The following is a 19,100-nucleotide window of genomic DNA, read 5'->3' as shown; positions in this document are numbered from 1 at the left end:
CCTGGGCAACATAGCAAGACCCTGTCTCTAAAAAAAAAAAAAAAAAAATTCAGTTGGGTGTGACGGCACCTGCCTATGGTCCCAGCTGCTCTGGAAGCTGAGATGAGAGGATCACTCCAGCCCAGGAGTTCAAGGCTGCAGCGAGCTGCAATTGTGCCACCCTGGGTGACAGAGCAAGACTCTGTCTCTAAAAAATACGTAAAATATGCACATCCAGATACAGTATTATGTGTGGGCGAGACACCAGTAAAAGATGGAAACAATCATAAAAGTCAGGCGGAATTCCACCTAAGATTATCTTTAACTCTCAATCTACCTTGTTTTAAAATCTTTTAATGAGCCATAAAAGACATACGACTAGTCTTTATTGTACAACTTGATGAATTCTGATCCTGTGGCCATACAGTTCAACACAGAGAACATTCCAGCACTCAGAAAGCATCCTAGTGCCCTCGTCGGTTGGTGTCTGTCAACCCCAAGGATGTCACAGTCATTTGGACTCCCCTGGCACAGTCATTCCACTTAGAGACCCTGGCAGAAGTCCCAGATCATAATCAGGAGTGAGATTTACACAAGAAGGGGCAGAAAGCCCTAGTCAGTAGTGACCCCAACTCCAAAATCACCCTACGCTCAAAAGAAAAGTGAAACTGTACTTTTTATGTTTGAAATTTAAGTAAGAGAGATGTATTTTTATTAAATCATTCCAACCTTTACAACTTTTCTATTCATCAGCCAACGAGCCAGAGAAAGGGGGTTTTTGCTGTAGTCGGAGTATAAAAATGAGCTGCAATTTTCAAAATTTGACCTCATCTAACTTTCTCCAGCTATGCCATTCCCGGAGCATCCTCGGTCCAGTGCTTGGTGCATAAAATGTAATAAAAGGGCGGCGCCACCACACCAAACGCTGGGGTGTCTGTAGCAGTGAGCGCGTCTCACGGGGATTTTGTCTGAATTCCTGTTCCTCCACTCGCCTAATCCATGGAGGTCAGGGAACCACCTACCTCAACGCACACAGTAGGTTCTTAATAAATGTCGGTCCATGGAAGTCAAGTCAGCCCATAAAGGGAAGAGTAGGAAACAGGTGTGCAGGGAGGGAGGAATAAAGCTGCCCTGGGCCTGCCAGGCCTGGAGCCACCCCGCAGGGAGCTCTGGAGCCAGACAGCCTCCGAGCACCCCCAGCTGAGGGAAGGAGCTGGGCACAGCCCTGTGTCCTGTCTCTCAGCCAGTGGAGGAGGAGCTTGGTCACTCCCTACAAAGGCTGCAGTGGAGATCCGGCACCCCAGTACCTACCTACCCATGAAGGCACAGGAGGAAAATTCCAGAAACAAGGAGGCCCTTGTGAAGCCACACAGGTGTGGAACAGCGTGGCACGGAACTCCCGCAATGCCCATACCCCGTGAGGACCCCAAGGTCCCCATCTGTCCCTGGATGTAGTACAGTGGTTGTCCTCGAAGCCACTGGGGTCTCGGCCTGCTGGCTCTGCCCACGTCCCGTACTGGACGCCCTGGCTCATAACCCCTCCCCACAGCACCCCCTCCTGCATTCCTTGGCTCACCCATGGGTCCCTCTTGGGAACGGCTCCCCAACTCCACTGCTTCAGGGAGAAGCAGCTTAATGCTTCCCGAAGCTTCTCCAGCCCCACCCCACTTACCCCCATGATGTGAGCGCTTGGACCCACCGTCCCAGTGACCCTGCCTCCATGGTAAAAGAGGGCCTGAATGGGGGTTCTTCTATGCGGGGGTCACGGGCTGATTTCAGAATCTGCTGACTGTTATTGTGCTGCCTACACAGAAAAATGAACATAAGAGCTACAATTTGCATAAAAATTCGGGATTTAGGGAGCCCCCATAGAATCCCAAGACCAAAGACAGGTCTGTCGATGAGAAAATTTGGGGAAGTGACACCAGGTGTCCTAATCCCCTGAAGCCCAGAACGTGTGTGCACTGCCGCGCGCTGCCCCGGAGAAGGTTCAGGCAACCTTCAGGTGAGGACTCTAGGCCCCTCCAGAGAACATTCCTGAGCCCTGCGCCAACTGCCCTCTGTTCACTCCGCTCCAAGGGAGTCTCAGAAACCCTCAAAAGAGTGATAAGAAGCCATCTTACTAACGAATCTCTGCCTCTTGCTGTGTACCATATTTAGAACTCTTTCTTAAGCTGATATGAATTTTGCTAAAAGCACACAGAGAATGTTTGTTTTCTCATTGCCTTCCTCTCTGAGTCACGTATTCCATTCCCCCAAACACTCCCACATTTAGTAATGTGAAAAACAATGAAAGATTGGAAAGCCCATAGATGAAGGTTAAATCAATTCTGATAGACCCTGATGTGTGACAAAATATAATGCAGCCATTTAAAATGATGGAATAATACCTGAAATATAAAAACGTCTAAAATGCAAACCCCAGAAGCATCTACAGTATATCCCCAATTTTCTAAAACACACAGGCATACATAGGCTTCTGAGAAATGATTAGAAGGAAATATGCCAATGTGTTAATATTGGTTATCTCTGGTAAGACTAAAGGTGATTTTAATTTTTTTTCTTCTTTCCTGTGTTTTCCAAATTTTCCATGGTAAGCATACATTGATGTTAATTTTTTGATTGAAAATTCTACTGGCTTTGTGGCCTGTCCTGTGTAATCACAGCTGAGCTCACTCATCCTCTGGGCTTTGGAACCATAGCAAGGAAGGCAGCCTTTCCCCAGTGTGCCCTTGGGTTATCCAGATCCACCCAGAGCCTGGGTCTTGCTGGGTGCTGCCCGGGGGATGCCAGGACACGGCTGAGTGTTGGCCACAGCTGAGTGCAGACACACATGGTGCAGAGCACAGCGTGATGCACTGCGGGACGATGGGCTTTGCAAACCCCAGGAAGGGACAGCGGCTAGGTGCTCTGCCCCAAGTCCAGCCCACCAGGCCTCAGTGAGCACCCCTGGCTGTGACTTGGGCCAGCCCTCAATCCACTCAGCCCCTGTCTCTCTGAACATGCCCTGCCCTCCTGCCGGGCTGGCTGGGCTCTAGGAGGGAGTGTCCTGTGCAGGGCAGGAGGCACATGTGAGCTCAAGGGCACACCAACCCTCTCACTAGTCATGTGTTGGGCCCAGCACACGCCCGCTCTCTCACTGCTCACCCCCACCAAGGTCAAGCTTCTGAACCCCTTCTTAGAGACAAGGAGACCTGGGCTTGGCCCTCGAGTTCACGGAGTCGCCAACATGACATACATTAGGTATTTGTCCTAACGCTCTCCCTCTCCTTTCCTCCCAGGTGAGCAGGTCCTGGGCACAGCCACACCCAAACCAAAGGTGCCCTTGGACAGGTCACTGTCTTCATTGCTCAGGCTGGTTTGAGTCAGGTTCCCATCACTTGTAACAAATCCCCTGGATTCCCAAGCCTCCGACCACACCCCTGCCTCAGCTCCTGTGCACTGCCCCAGCCTACAGCTCTCATCACCTTGCAGCCCATTCACCACTTTCAGCATCATCTCATTTTCCAACAGGCTGAAATCCAAATGTGGTCACTCTCATGATCCAGTACTCCCCGTGACCTGGTCCTAATCTGCATCTCCACCATCATTGCCCATCATTCACTAGATATGCACACGCCTACGATTGCAGGTACTCAGATCATGAGCACATATTGGATGAAGCAGCAAACAGCCCTGCCCCCGGGGGGAAGACAGACACCAAATGGGGAACATGATAAACAAGTAAATTATATAGTATGTGAGGAGATTGTAAGTGCTTCGACAGAAAAGAAGAAGGAAGGGAGGAGGGAAGGAAGGAAGGAAGGAAGGAAGGAAGGAAGGAAGGAAGGAAGGAAGGAAGGAAGGAAGGAAGGAAGGAAGGAAGGAAGGAAGGAAGGAAAGAAGGGAAGGAGGGAGGGAGGAAGGCAGAGGGGGAGGGAGGGAAAAAGGAAAAAAAGAAAGAAAGGAAATCTCCCTTTTCCAAAAACGAGAATCCTGGCTTCCAACAGCACTGATGGAATCTTGTATTTGCTCAATCCTACAAGACAGAAAATCATTACAGAATTGCTGCCCTGCACCAAAGTGAAAGCAAACCCACAAGTCGAGTTTGCAGATATTTGTTTGCAGGTATTTTGTCTGCAGGTCAAGGGTTGTGGTCAAGGTTCCACGTTCAATGTTACTTGAGTTAGTTTCTGTTGTGGTGCTGGGGTTGGTTTGTTGGTTTGGCTTCTTGACCTGTTTTGATTTGGTTTGGTTTTGGCGTGGTCATGTTATTATCTGACATACGATTAGCTCATATTTCCCACACGCTGTGATAAACGTTGATAATAAGTCAGTCTCTGTAGACCAGCTGGATTGTGTATTCTCCCTGCTAACCCCAGAGCACACTGAAGGCAGGTGCTTATTATCTTATTCATCATTATATCCTTAACACCAATCACAATTTTTGTCACAGAGTGGGTGCACAGTAGATATTTGTTAAATTCAACCACTGAATCTAAAGGGTTTCTGGATAACTTTTTTGCAAAATCCCTGTAAATGCCATAATAAACAATTTGCCTACATATTCATAGACTAGCATCCAAACCACAAGGAATATATGAATAATTCAGACATATGAAGAGGAGATGAATGACTCAGAATTTAGAACCCCACCTACTGTCCCCTGGTGAGGGGCCAGGGCTGCTCTCCAAGACCTACCTCAAGCCCTGTGCAGAACACGTAAGGTTCACCCACCTCCGAACGGATGCTGTGCTCCCTCCGCCTCAGGCAGGGTGCTCCCGCACACACGGGCAGCTGCTCAGACAGAGATGGTATCAGGGCCCGTGGGGATCTGGGAGTCTTGAACGCTCGTGGGAAGACCGATAGACTTCCAGGATGCCTTCCACGGAGCGGCTCGGGACAAAGTTGTGAATGCAGCGGCCAAAAGATCTGCAGTCCGTTGTGGGTTGAGTAGAGCTCCCCAGTGCGCCGGCAGCATAGGGAAATGCTCAGGAAAACGTGACGGCAGGTGTCCACTCTGAAAGCAGCCGCGAGTCTTTGCTGAGGTCCTGCCGGGTCAGATCCTATGCTGGATATAACAGGGGAAGGCATGCGTTTGAAAGGATTTCTCAGCCGCAGACGCAAGCCACACGTCGCGCTCAGTGAGAGACTGACATCCAGGAACGTGGACCGAGGTGCAGCGGTGGGTCAAGGAGGCTGGACTTGAGAATGACTTTCAGCCGCCAGGATCTGGTGACCAGCTGGATGTCAGGGACAGAAAGAAAGGCCCAGATGGGGAAAACTCAGGGCTTCCCATGTGGGAGGCTGCTCCACTCACCTGGACCCCAAGGGTCCTGGGGAAAGGGCCTATTTGACAGCAGAACGAGCCGCTCACAAAACAGGAAAGAGAAGACATCATTTCAGACCTGAGGCAGCGCAGACCTATTTGGAAAGAGGAAATACACAGATGAAGCCCTAAAATCAGTCAGGTGAAAGGAAAATAAAATCTCAGGACCCAGTTCATTCTGCCAAAGGGAAAAGCTAAGCTGGGAGCTGAGGCATGCAAGCCTCTGCCTTTCCTTCTGCTCCAGAGCAAATCGCTGCAGAGAACAGGCCGGGGGTCTCCACGGGGAGCTGCTCTTCTGCTGACTTTATCTTATGCAAAGATGTGCTGAGCACCAGACAAATACATGATGGATGATTCCTGTACCCCTGCTTTCCAAGGCGACGTGTGGATTCAGACATGTGACCACACCCCCTCCCCTTCCCCTCCTGCCTGCTTTTCCCCTTTCAGTACTAAATCAAAATCCTCTTTGGAAAAATCAGATATCAGGTTGTTCCTGAGGTTTCATGTTCCTTTTCCCCAGGCACATTCTGAATGCTGGCAGAATAAACCTCGGAGTTGATTGAGGCCTGTCTCCGGCACTTTTTGGTTTACAACTATAAAGGGTGACTGCACAAGGGCTGAGATAAATGACAAGAAATTTATTGGAAAGCCATGGTAGTCATTCTGGAAGCCTTCCTGCAGTGGGGGATACTCAAGCCAGGCTTTAAAGACCATGAGAGGTGACCAGGAGAATATCCCTAAACGAGAAGGCAAATACTCAGAAAACACAAGCCTCTCAATCAAAAATTCTGTTTTAAGATAAAACGCTGGTGGAGGGGGACAGAGAGACAGAACCAGAGAGGGACAGAAAGAAAGGGAGGGGGAGAGGAAGGGAGAGAAATAGACACAGAGGAGAGCAGAAAGGAGGAGAAAAGATAGGGAGAGTAAGAGCAAGCAGGGAGAGAGAAGAGGAGGGAGAAATGTTTCATTTTGCTTGGGGACAGAGCACTTATGAAAACAATTGAAATCTGTCCAGGAAGTGCCTTCCTATTTTCTTTCTGCTTCTCTCTAAGTAAATAATCTAAAGCCTCATGTCAAGTTGTTTGCATAGCTCTAGTAGCTAAGGTGAGTTTATTTAATTAAAGTGATGATTTCAGGCCGCCACCGGGAGTGAATCAGAACTGTCTCCTCGCTGTTCTTCAAAACCCCATCAAGGTGACTCTCTCCGCCCGACCCTGGAGGCTATTTTTATCCTCTTGATCTTGGTGTGATTAGTAAAGGCAATTAAGCAGCCGGATCAAAGCTCAGGGCCTCACGCCTTTTAGATGTTCCTTAACAACCCTGGCAGGGTTTGCAGGAATAAGCCTGTGCGGAGGCAAGCGTGGCCATGAATAAACATCGCCTGAGAAGGCGGAGGGCTGCTGGGCAGACAGGAGCAGGAGGCCATCCAGGGAGGGGCTGGGAGGCGGGGAGCCCCGTCCCACTGCTCTGGGGTGCCTGTGCCTCCTCCTAAGAAGATGAATTCTTTGGGGTTTATGAAGAACCTCTCTCTTCTGCCTTAATTCAGTAAGAGTCAAGCCCCTTCTGCCGTCCACAGCCATAAATTGAAGGCAACTGTAGGCCCCTGAGGCCCACCCTAAATTTTGCTGTGGTTTTTCTTAAAAAATAAAAGTGCACTGCATTTTTAAAAAGAATTCCTGAGACACAAGGACCAGTCAGTATTTACAGGCTATAAAACAAATAAACTAGGTTAGCCTCATTTTCCCATGGAACCTGTGTGAGGGGCTTAGAGGCATCAGGGTTCAGTCAGGCTTCCCACAGCAGGGCAGCTCCCAGAAAGAGAGGAGGAACCTGAGAGCACACAGACGGGCAGGGACCGCGCTCTTGCCCAGGCCCACAGCTGGTGGGCAGCAGACCCTGGCCTGGACCTTGGGCTCGGACCCCTGGCTGGATGCCGTGTGATGCTCCACGGGCTGCTCCACAGCTGCTGCAGGAAGGAAGGAGCGGGATGGGGAGCAGTGGCGTTTGGAAGTCAGAGTTTCCACAAGCACCATTTAAGTGCATGGATTTCCCTCCCACGGATTTCCTTCTTCCTAGACCTTGGGGGCCTTCATCTCCAGCCTCTCTGAAGGAATAAATTCTCAGAAAAACAGGATTCACACACATAGCCTGCCAGAAGCCTGTGCCACTGCGTAAGTATGAGCGACTACGGAAGACAAAGTGAACTCCGCAGCCGACGCTATGATCCACTCGAGCCTCGTCCAGGGCGTTTGTGGAGCACGTGGGACCTCCCTGCCATCCAGAAGCACAGAGGAGGCGTGTCCCCGCAAGAAGAACGCCAGGAACAAAGAGCAGGGAATTCTCTCGCATCCAGAGGCCTCCAGTGAGGGGCACTGGCTGCCCTGGAGGTGACAGAGAGGCCACATCAGCTACCTGCTGAGATGGCACTGGGAGCCTCATGGAGCGGAGCAGCTGATCCCATCCAGGGTGCCTGCTGCGGGCCTTTCACCACCTGGAAAGTCATTGGGAGAGGGGCTTGTTCAGGCTCTGATGACCCTGTCAGACAGACAGACAGAGTCCAAGAGAAACAGAGACACACAGAAACAGAGAGAAGCAGAGACAGACAGACCAATAGAGAGAGAGAGAGAAAAAATACAGAGACAGAGACAGAGAAAAAAATACAGAGAGAGAAAAAATACAGAGACAGAGACAGAGAGAAGCAGAGACAGACAGACCAATAGAGAGAGAGAAAAATACAGAGACAGAGATAGAGAGAAGCAGAGACAGACAGACCAATAGAGAGAGAGAAAAATACAGAGACAGAGATAGAGAGAAGCAGAGACAGACCAATAGAGAGAGAGAAAAAATCAGAGTGAGACAGAGAGACAGAGACAGACAGACCAATAGAGAGAGAGACCCAGATAAGAGAGAAAGAGAGAGAGACAAAGAGACAGAGACAGAAAGAGAGACACGTGTGTCTACAGAGACAGAGACCAGGACCGCCACGAAGAGACAGAGACCCGCCCAGGCCGCCATCCCGCCCAGTGCCAGGCCTGGCTGCAGTCTTGCCCCCGGTGCCCAGAGAGCCCTTCTCCCATCACGGGCCGTCTCCGCCAAGCCATGTGCTGAGCATCACCTCCTGGGAGCCACAGTGCCGCTCACACCTGCAGCGAAGACTGAGGAAGCTGCAGATGGGAGCCGGTGACACAGTCAGCTGGCATCAGGCCTGGGGTGACAAGGTGCATGGCACGGCCAGGACAGCCCTGTGCAGGGGACGGAAGCTCAGGAGACAAGGTCAGAGGTGGTGGGGCCCCGCCACAGAGGGCACCGAGGGGAGGAACTGGGGCTTTGTTTTGAGAGTGTGAGTGGAGGTCATGAAACTGAGCCTCACGCACCCCCAGCCACCATGGCAGCCTCATCGACGGCCCTGCTGCTGCTGCGGGAATCACCCACGCTTCCCACAGACTTCCTACCAGTCCTGGGTGCAGGGGGCACCAAGGCAGGCCCTGTCCTGGGAGGCATGGGAGCCTGCTGAGGGCTGGTTTGGCAGGAGTAACGGTGGCCGGTTCTGGGAAGTAAAGTGCCCCCCCGCCTGGGCTGGCCAGCTTCCATGGGGGGCAGCACAGCCGACCTCACGTCACCAGTGGCTCACACGTGGACCGTTTGCAGGCCTGCCCTGCTGAGCTGTGTGAGCCACCCGAGTGGCCCCAGCACCTCCCAGCTGATGCCCCCACCTGCAGCCCCCAGGATGCACCCGCTTCCTGCAGGCTCAGACCGGACCGCGGGGCAGTGTGTGCTCCCAGCTGCCGCCAGTGCTCACCCGTTTTCTCCTGCAGGTGTTTTTCCCAATAAAATCCGTCTCTCATCCTGTCTTGGGGTCTGCTTCTCGGGAGACAAAGAGTCTCACACAGGAAACACGTCGTCAGTTGTGGGGGTGGGGTAGGGGAGATAATTGCCACGAGCCATGCCAGGACCCAAGAAAGGAGCGGCGGTGCCCTGCAGTAGGAGGCGGCAGCTGGATGGAGAATCAGCAGGGGCAGCGGCATGGCAAGCCCACCTCTCCCAGGGTTGGTGACCGTGATCTGCTGACGGGCTAGATAGGCACTAGCAGGTCACTGTCGAGACGTTAGATGCTGCAAAGCACGAGGCACTCCTCATAAGAACTCAGTAGTCATTAGAGGTCCTGTGTGGGAACAGTGCCGTTCATTACAATTGATCAGTGTTTGATATCGGAAGGGTCCGACCAAAGTGCCCGCAGGATGCAGAAATGGGGTGTGATTAGCACAGGGGAGTTCAGAGCGGCCCCGCGCCTGCTTCCCAAGCTCCAGAGACGCTTTCTGCGGCAGCTGCGCTCCTGACAAATGTGGCTACAGGTGGGATTTGGAGGAAGCAAGTGTGATTTCGATTCACTCGAGTAGCTCACTGCTCAGAAGAACCCTGCGGTTTCCACCAGTCCTTTAGAAATGCAGAGTGTGGGAATTCCAATGAAAAGGCCCTGAGGAGGGCGTGTGGTTACGGGGTCCCCTGGGCTTGATAAGGGGAAGGACAAGGGACAGTAGCACAGGCAGAGCCTGCATTGGGGATGGGAGTGGGGGCTGTGGCCTCGGTACACAGACGAGGAAGAGCTCGGCAGAGTGAGTCCATGTCCACAGCCTGCTCCGAGGACCAGGGCAGCCACCTCTGGGGAAGAGGATTTTGAGAGATTTGAAGGCAAGGGCTGGTTGCATGACAAAGAAGTGGCAGGAAGAGGTTACAGGTCCTGTCAGAGCCGCGTTGCCTCTGCAAGGCTGGGCGCTGGAGAATTCTGCACTGGGTGGAGTAAGCGTGGTGACCCAGGGTTCAGGCCACTGTCCCGGGGCTGGAGGTTGCCACAGGGGGCTGTTGTCTTGGGCCCCACCTGCTCACTTCTCCTAGGGAGACTGGGGGTCTCTCGCCCCGCACATCTCTGTCTGGACAAGGAATTCGCCCAAGGGACCCCCCTGAGTCCGGAGGGAGGGAGGGAGAAGAGTTCTGGCCCCAGTCCTGCCCCCCACCCTCCAGCCCTGTCCTAGGTCTGCCAGCTGAGCTGTCCCAGCACCGTGCCCCGAGACCCTAGATCACATGCGCGTGACTGGCACTAAGTCAGACGACCAACCACTCAGCGGCACACTGCCTTTCCCCTGCCCTGGCCTCCTGATGGGGAAAACAAGACTAAGTCATCATGTCTGCTCACTTCCACCAGGGCTGACGAGAAGCTCAGGGAAGCCAGGGCTGGTGAGCAATGTCTGGAGGAGGGGATGCCATGACAGCTGTGCCCACATGGCAGCTGGCCCTGTCTCCCTCCTCCCATGGGGCCCGTCAGTGAGGACCGTCCCAAGAAAGAGGACATGGCATCTAGGCCAGCCAAGGGGAAAGGGCAGAACGATGAACCAGGGCCTCCGGGAGCCCAGAATTGCTGAGGCCACAGCAGTCCTGGAGCCCTACATGGCGGGGATTCAGGCTAAGGGCAGACATGATCTGAAAAAGGAAAAGTGGAAGAAGAAAGAAAACCATGAGGTTAGCTTCCAGAGGCTGGGAATACGCCACTCCTGATCATAACAATAACAGCAGCCACCAGCAGCACATGTGCACACACGGCACGTCCCACTCTCCAAGTTCCTCACCTGTGAAGTTCCTTCTTCCAAAGCCCCAGCCTCATTCTGCTCAAGCTGCCATGGGAAAATACATCGGACGGGGTGGTTTATGCAGCAGATGCCCGGGAGTCCGAGATCGAGGCGTCGGCAGGGCTGGCGTGGTGAGGGCTCTGCCTGGGGCTGCAGGGCGCCTCCTCACTGTGTCCTGACCTGGCCTTTCCTCTGCACACAGGAGAGAAGCAAGCGATGGCTTCTCTTTCACTCCTTATAAAGACACGACTCTAGAGGGTAGGGGCCCCTCCCCTGTGGCCTCACTTAGCCTTCATCCCCTCCCTATACACCTGTCTCCATGTACAGTCACACCGGGTTAGGCCTCAGCATGTGAGTACTGGTGGGACGCAGCCCAACCTCTAACAGCCCGCTGGAGAGAGGCACAATCCTATTATTCAGCCCATTTTACAGATGAGGACCTGAGGCCCAAAAAGTTGTTTCTTACCTAAATAAGTGGCAGCCAGAACTCAAACTAAGGCAGTTTCTCTATTAAAAATAAATAGCTTATAATCTCCGGAAGAGCGACCTTTCATGGCAAGAGGTAAGTGTCAGTTTGGCTCAGAAGGGAGAGGTCCTGTGTTGATCTTCCTGTCCCACTTCTCACGTTTTCCAGCCTCCCTATCTTTGCTAAGGCAGCTCCCTCCTGCTGGAAGGTTCTTCTCGATCGTCTCTTTTCCCATTAAAATCTCATCATCTTTCAAGACCAGTTCAAGTGCTGCCTCCTCCAAGAAGTCCTCCTGATCACTCCTGGCAGAAGTCACCTCCTCTCTCTCTCAGAGCATATTCCATCACAACATTGCCGCCTGCAGAGTGGAATTCTGTACGCACGGATGGAGAAGCACTTGTTATGCTGGGAGGTGAGATGCTTCACGAGCTACCTGCCTGCTAAGCTTGCACGTTGTCTCCTGACTTCAAGAGCTTGTTTTATATGCAGAACACGAGACGCCTGATGATGTGAACACCACTGGAATCCTCATTCTGCTCAGGCGGCAGGCCCGAAGAGCACATGCAAAAGTCGGTGGCCTAATCCTCTTGGCATCTGTTACAGTAAATGCATTGTCGTGGGAACACGCCAGGCCCATTTGCCCAGGTATCACCCACGGCTGCTTCTGCACTACAACAGCAGAGTTACACAGTCACAAATCCTAAAATGTTCACTGTCTGGTCTGTTCCTGACGTTTACCTGCCCCTGCCCCAAACCCGCCGCCACACGGAGCTGATTCCTGGGCAGCGATAGATGGTGTCTCTTTCACTCCTTAATAAGACATGATTCCACGGGGTAGACGTCCCTGCCTGTGACCTCACTTAGCTCCCAGCTGACCCAATCAGCTCACCTCCTCCCCTGAGGGAACCCTGCCATTCTCAGAGGAGGGAGCATCGTCTGACCAACAGGCTGAGGAATGCCAGCTGTCCACGGGCTGTCATCTGATCCCTCACTCACAGAGGAATCCTTTGTGGGGGTCAGAGTCATTGATCTTCATAAAAACAGTCAAACTCTTGTTATCTTGGCAGTACCTGCTCCAGGCAGAAACACAACCTGCACCACATCAGCCTTGAACGTTGTCTCCTAGAAGCTTGTGGACGGATTTTATTCCGTATTAAAAATGATAAAATGGAAGGTGTGGCATGTTACATAATTGCATCAGCTACAGACCATCACTTTCTTTTTTTTTTTTTTTTTTTTTTTTTGAGACGGAGTCTTGCTTTGTGTGGCCCAGGCTGGAGTGCAGTGGTACAATCTTAGCTCACTGCAACCTCCGCCTCCTGGGTTCAAGCAATTCTCCTGCCTCAGCCTCCCGAGTAGTTGGAATTACAGACATGCGCCACCACGCCCAGCTAATTTTCATATTTTTACTAGAGACGGGGTTTTGCCATGTTGTCCAGGCTGATCTCAAACCCCTAACCTCAGGTGATCCACACACCTCGGTCTCCCAAAGTGCTGGGATTACAGGCGTGAGCCACCATGCCCGGCCCAGACCATCACTTTCATGTGTGGTTGCCAAAAAGCCTCAGTCAAAAAGAATATGTAGATTTACCTACAGGCCCAAGAAAGGGGCCTGTTGAAGTGAATGATGGCCCTCCCACGGGACGGCCCACTGTGCAACCATTATAAATCACGCCGAGGAAGGGAAATATGTATGAATATGAATCTTAGGGGAAAAAGGTTAGAAAAGATCCTATCTGCCAGCAAAAGAAAGAAAACGTGGACTTTATAAGGTCATTATGCAGAGTAGGGGCTTTGGAAATGTGCTGGCTGCCTTCATGGCTGTAGAACAGCTATTCCGCCTCGGACTCCCATCACAAAAACTGCATTCGGGGTCTGTGGCCTGCAGTGCCCCACGGATCACCACGCGCTGCTCTTTCTCACATTGGCTCAAGTTTCAGGGTGAGCGCGGGCAACAGTGCCACGAGGAATGAGGTGCGTTCGACTCTCCTGAGCACTCCCTGAAGGAGACGGACCGACCAGGCCTCCCAGGTGTCTGTCTTGGCAGCGGCCGTCCGTCTGGCTGGTCCGTCCGTGTCTATGTCCCTGCACTGGTGGTTCTGAAGCTTCATTGTGTGTAAAAAATCACAGGGGAAAAATGCAGCTTCCCTGGCCCCCTGCTACCAGGGACTCTGATTCCGAGGGACCGGACTGGGAGCAGGTTTCTTCCTGAACAAGTTCCCTGGGATTCAGACGCAGGTGGCCTAGCGACTGCCCAAGAAACACTGCTGGAGCCGGTGGGCTGCCCAACATGCCAGGCCAGAGGTCTCTCACTCCACACGCATTTCTGCATTTCTGCTGTTAGAGTCATTCTTTTGTGGAAACAGCAACCCGGGCTGGTCCCCATCGCTGAGACAGAATCCTTGGGCTCAGATGAGGCCTAAACAATGATACACCAGTCTCGTCCACTCCACAGCACCGAATTTTCTGAGATTTAACGAGAGCCGACTCACCGGGAATATCTCCAGAGCAAGGAATTAAATGCCTGACCAGAGCCCAAAAGCGGAGGACAGAGGCCTCCACCCCTGGCTTCCCACTGCCGCTGCTTCGGCCAAGCCATGCGACATTTCTGCCTCGACCAGTGGAAACCATCCCGTGGCAGAGGGAACGATGGCCCCAGAGACATTCACGTCTGGATCCCTGGAACGCGAGCATGTGTCAGGTTCCATGGCAGAGGATGACAGTTGCTCATTGGTGTCCTCGAGACCAGAGATTCTCCTGGATCATCCAGTGGGTGAATGTCATCCCAGGTGCTTCTGGTGAGGAGGGCGGGAGAGGAGTTGGAGGAAGGGCCGTGCTGCAAGGCGCAGTCAGAGAGATGCTGCTGCAGGCTGCAAGACAAAAGGGGCCCGAGCCCAGGGAGGTGGGAGTCCTCCAACCTGGAAAAGGCAAGAAAACAGGGCTCCCCTGGAGTCCCCAGAAGGATCCAGCGTCCTGACACCTGGTCGTAGCCCAGTGAGACCTGTAGTGGACTTTTGAACTATAGAACTCTCAGATGATAAATTTATGTTGTCTGCAGCCATTAAGTTTGTGGTAATTTACCGTAATAGCAGCAAAAGAAAACTCCCACAGCCCTCCCTCACTTGAGGACCTGCTGCAAAGCTGGGGAGAGGAAGGAGGCAGGAGGCTTCGCACCCTCCGTCTTTTCTGTTTTAGGGCCTGCACATTTCATTGTTCCTTGTTGATTTCTATCCTTATCGATCACAGTGATTTAAGGTAATATGAGCATCAAAGTGCTTTTCTGAAGACTGTTTGCTTCTTGCCAGTTTTATAGTGACCCAATAGAATAAGACCAGTAAATTTATTGATGGCAGAAATTAGCAATGTCCTTAAATGCTTTCACAGGGCAGACAAACAGAGATGCCTTAGTCTTCGTGGTAGAGTTGAGTCCGAGGCAGTATCTTCAAAGGTATATTAAGGTACTTTTGTGTCATCAGCTCTCAATACCTCCTTTGAAGGACTCGCTCATTCCCCTGGCAGGTGAATAAGCAGCTCACAGGGACCCCATGACCAAGACCTGCAAGGGGCAGAGCCAGGCTCCAAACCCAGGCCCTGCACATGGCTCTCATACTCTGTCACGCCGTACCCAGAGCGTCAGTGCCTCTAATCAACCAACAGTTCAGTTCCCACAGTTCAAAATGGGCCTTACAGAACTTCAAAGCATTGATAATTCAGACATTTGCTTGGTAAATCCTCCATCACGGAATGTGATGAAGGCAACTTCAGATCAACAAACTGGTGTCTGAGTTATCACACATCCTGAAATTGGAGACGTCCAGTGAAAAGAGATTTGTCTAGTAAAAGTAATGTGTGACCCAAAGGACTTGTCTAGGAAGTTCCAGTAGGAAGGACTTTGCTGCCGTCCAACACAAGTTATTTTCTCCCAGGACTTTTTCAACCTGCCAGCCATACACTTCCTGGACATGTCACCAAATGAAGAGAGAAAGGAAAACAAACAACAAAAAAGCTTTCTTTAAGGAGCTTTAAACTTGGCACTAGACAGATCCAAATTCGTTGGCTTCTGCACTAAATCTGTCTCCAGACATCCCTGTTAGGTTCTGTAACTAAATTGCCAACTAATAATATTTATGCTCTTTCTTAAACAAAGAAAATAGGAGCTGTTAGCAAGGACAGGGCAGGGCAGGCAAGCTGAGCCGGTTTCTGGTGCAGACACAGCCCAGAGCCAAGCTTCAAAAGGACAGCTCTGCCTGGGCCCTCAGAGACACGCAGCTGCGTCAGTTTGGACTCTGGGTGGTGCTGGATTGTGGATAATTTGAGGAAATGACCAGCACATTAAGGAGGCTGGGAATGCTGGGGTTCTGGTGGGCTGGCGTCTCTGAGCCCGACGACCTCTCAGCCACCATTCAGCCTGACCCAGGACAGGCCTCCACCCTCCCATGTGCTCAACTTCTCACTCAACAGAGACGCGCAGCTTCAGCCAATGCAGCAGCACCATGCGCCCACCAGATGCCTAGTGTGGTACGTCCTGGTCGTAAATTAGATCCTTAAACAAAAATGTAAGTATACAAAAACACGGCCTCACCCCAAAACACCCAGAAGGTAATCGTGGCAAATGCGCTCTCAGCCGAACGGCCTTTTGACTGAGAACCCTTTTGCAGCTGTTACCCCATTTGATTTTTAGAACAATTCCAGGAGGCAGCTGTGGCATGGGCATCAGTCAGGGCTCCACTGGAGGGCACTGAACCACAAGGAACCAAGGCCAGAGCCTCAACCTTCCAGCAAGGTGGCCGTAGGATGACACGAGGATGACAGCTGGGAGACTTCAATCCAAGTCCCTGCTCTGTCCCTTCATCCCCAGACCTGGGTTCTCCTATCTGTAAAATACACGGAGGGCCTGCGGTGATGCAGACACAGCATGAGAACACTGCTTCTCAAGTTTTATGGCATGTTTTTTAAAAGGCAACGCTCCAGACCCTATGTCCAGGGTTTTGTTTTTTTGTTTCTTGTTTGTTTTTTGACGGGGTCTCGCTCTGTCGCCCAGGCTGGAGTGCAGTGGCGCGATCTCAGCTCACTGCAAGCTCTGCCTCCCAGGTTCATGCCATTCTCCTGCCTCAGCCTCCCAAGTAGCTGGGACTACAGGCTCCCGCCACTACGCCACTACGCCCGGTTAATTTTTTTGTATTTTTTAGTGGAGATGGGGTTTCACTGTGTTAGCCAGGATGGTCTCGATCTCCAGACCTTGTGATCCGCCCGCCTCAGCCTCCCAAAGTGCTGGGATTACAGGCGTGAGCCACTGCACCCGGTCGTCCAGGGGTTTTGATGACTATTTCTGAGATGAAACCTTGAAATCCACATTTTAGCAAGCTTCTAGGCACTTCTGATGCAGGTGGTTCAGACTACTCTCGAAGCCTGGAAACTTTAGAGAGCAAAAGCGAGGTGATTAATGATTAAACTAGGGCAACAGCATAGCCTGAGGCTGACACGAGCGAGCTTCAGTGGAAGGTCGCGGGAGGGCGCCGGCCATGCTTTCGGAAGACGTTCCTTTGTGTCATTGGAGGAATGGCGTTGGCTGATCTGGTCAGGGACTGGACTCGTGCCCGTCATAAACATCAGAAGAGGGTTTACTATCAGCTGTGGATTAAAACTCAAAGGCCAGAGATCAGGCTACTGTTCTTCTTCTCCATGAGTGCAAACGCTTTTCCCCTGCATCAGTTGGCTCCAGTAGGCTGATTCTTTTAAGGGTCAAAGTCCCGCACTCTCCTTTCTATTATTACCCTGTTTCCTGAAAGAATAAGAAGCAACAGCACATCTGAGTCACCTTTTATCATCCTAAGATGCAGCTCTTTAGTCTCTCTTTGGGGCACAGTCAACCGTGTCCAGTATCCATTCTGCCTGTCCTCCTCAGTCAGGAAACACCAAGTTTGAGCTCTCTCGGTGGCCATCTGGAATCAAGATTCTGTGTCCCAGACCCTCATGCAGTGAACTGCGGCCACGTCAAAGTTCAGAACATGGGATGGAAGTCAGCTTGGCCTGGGCACCTGCTTGGAAGGGCTCCAGAAGAGAAGGACATAATCTTTCTTCCTCCCTGCTGGCTTGAGCAGGAATGTAAGAGCTGGCACCCTGGCAGCTCTCCTGGGCTATGAAGCAACCTTAGGAACAGAAGCCAAGCACAGTGGAACAGAGGGTTAAGGAGGAACCCAGGTCCCTGCCCCAGGGGCACGTCTCAGCCGAGGATCGAATGTTTCCGGGCGTCCTGACTATGACAGAGAAGTCTTCTATCCTTTTCACACTGCTGTTAGGTGGAATTATTCTTTGCTTGCTGTCATAACTCATTCTGACAGACACACCTTGCCTGTTCCCTCTTCTGTCAGCCGAGGCTGGGGAGCAGGAGAGAAAATCAGGATGCCGCTGCAGGAGCAAGAGATCCCGGGGTGGTCATGGGAAGAGATCCACCGGGGCAGGTTCCCAGGATTCCTTTTCTCCACCATAATTCCATTCGTCAGCCATGTAGGAGGCACCTGTCATGTAAGCTGAGTCACTGGAGATGAAGGCACTTCACAAACTCAACGCCTTTGGCAAACGTACCCACTGTCTCTCTCAACAGCTGTGCTAGGTGGCCCAGCAGGGACAGTAAACGCATTGGGCACTGAGATCAGGCTCCCTGTCCACCGTCAGTGGGCACGTGCTCGGTGTAGCATTGTGCATGGAGAATGCCAGGCCACCATGCAAGCCTCTGAAGGAGGCAAAGCGACTGCACCCCATCACCTCCGGGCCCAGCATCACTGAGGATCCCCACAAGTGTGACTCCTGCGGTGACACCCAGACTACCACCACCTCAAACGATCCCACCTCTGAAGCCATCAGCTCTAACTTCACCTCCGTGCTTCTAGACCCACTGAGGCACCCAGCACCCCCTCAGCCCGCTCCAGCCTTGCTTCCTTTCCAGCCTCTCCCAGAGTCCCTAGCCCAGCACCGAGGGCTCTCCTGCACCCTGCCCTGTGCACACCTCCTTGCCACGCAGGTCTGTTCCGGCACTTGCCCGTTTGCCACCGCCTTACCCTGGTGTTCCCAGAACTCCTAGAGAAAGCTTCAGTCACATGGGTGCCACTGCCATCCCTGCTCCAGCCCAGGGCTCAAGGGGCCTAGCAGTGCTGCTGCCATCCTCAGACAGTTGTTCTGTCCTCCTGCTCTAGGCTGCCAGGCCTCTGCCCTCTTCAGTTGGAGCAACAGGGCTTCCCCTGGTGCACAGAGCTAATGAGAAAGACAGAGTGAAGCCCACATTCAGCCTTCCTATGCCTCTCTCTCTCTGTGTCCCTTTGTCTACCTCTGTCTCTCTGTCTCTCTCTGTCTCTGTCTCTCTCTGTCTCTGTCCCTCTCTGTCTCTGTCCCTCTCTGTCTCTGTCCCTCTCTGTCTCTGTCCCTCTCTGTCTCTGTCTCTCTCTGTCTCTGTCTCTCTCTGTCTCTGTCTCTCTCTGTCTCTGTCCCTCTCTGTCTCTGTCTCTCTCTGTCTCTGTCTCTCTCTGTCTCTGTCTCTCTCTGTCTCTGTCTCTCTCTGTCTCTGTCTCTCTCTGTCTCTGTCTCTCTCTGTCTCTGTCTCTCTTGCTTGCTCTGTCTCTGTGTCCGTGTCTGTTTCTGTCTCTGCCTCTCTCTGTGTCTGTTTCTCTGTTTCTGTCTCTGACACACACCCCTCCACCCCACCCTATCTGTGCCCCTCACCCCTCAGTGG

At 52.3% G+C, this 19,100-nt stretch overlaps 1 long non-coding RNA gene across 8 annotated transcripts in view; it reads right to left on the bottom strand.

Moving 5' to 3' along the window:
* The window catches only part of LOC126950993 (uncharacterized), a 37,082-nt gene that overhangs the window by 3,927 nt on the left and 14,055 nt on the right, over positions 1-19,100 (bottom strand). For 7 of the 8 annotated variants that reach the window (XR_007724313.1, XR_007724316.1, XR_007724318.1 and 4 more), the window contains 2 exons: positions 5,279-5,382; positions 4,696-5,029 (listed from right to left, as the gene is read on the bottom strand). This is a non-coding gene — a long non-coding RNA (uncharacterized LOC126950993). Of the gene's footprint in view, positions 1-4,695; positions 5,030-5,278; positions 5,383-18,432; positions 18,626-19,100 lie in introns of all 8 variants that reach the window. The other variant, XR_007724317.1, reaches the window with a different exon arrangement.

Source organism: Macaca thibetana, chromosome 3 (assembly GCF_024542745.1).
Source record: "Macaca thibetana thibetana isolate TM-01 chromosome 3, ASM2454274v1, whole genome shotgun sequence".
In the NCBI taxonomy this organism is placed as follows: Eukaryota; Metazoa; Chordata; class Mammalia; order Primates; family Cercopithecidae; genus Macaca; species Macaca thibetana.
Note: the sequence above shows the minus strand (reverse complement) of the source record. Positions and strands in the feature narration are given on the sequence as shown.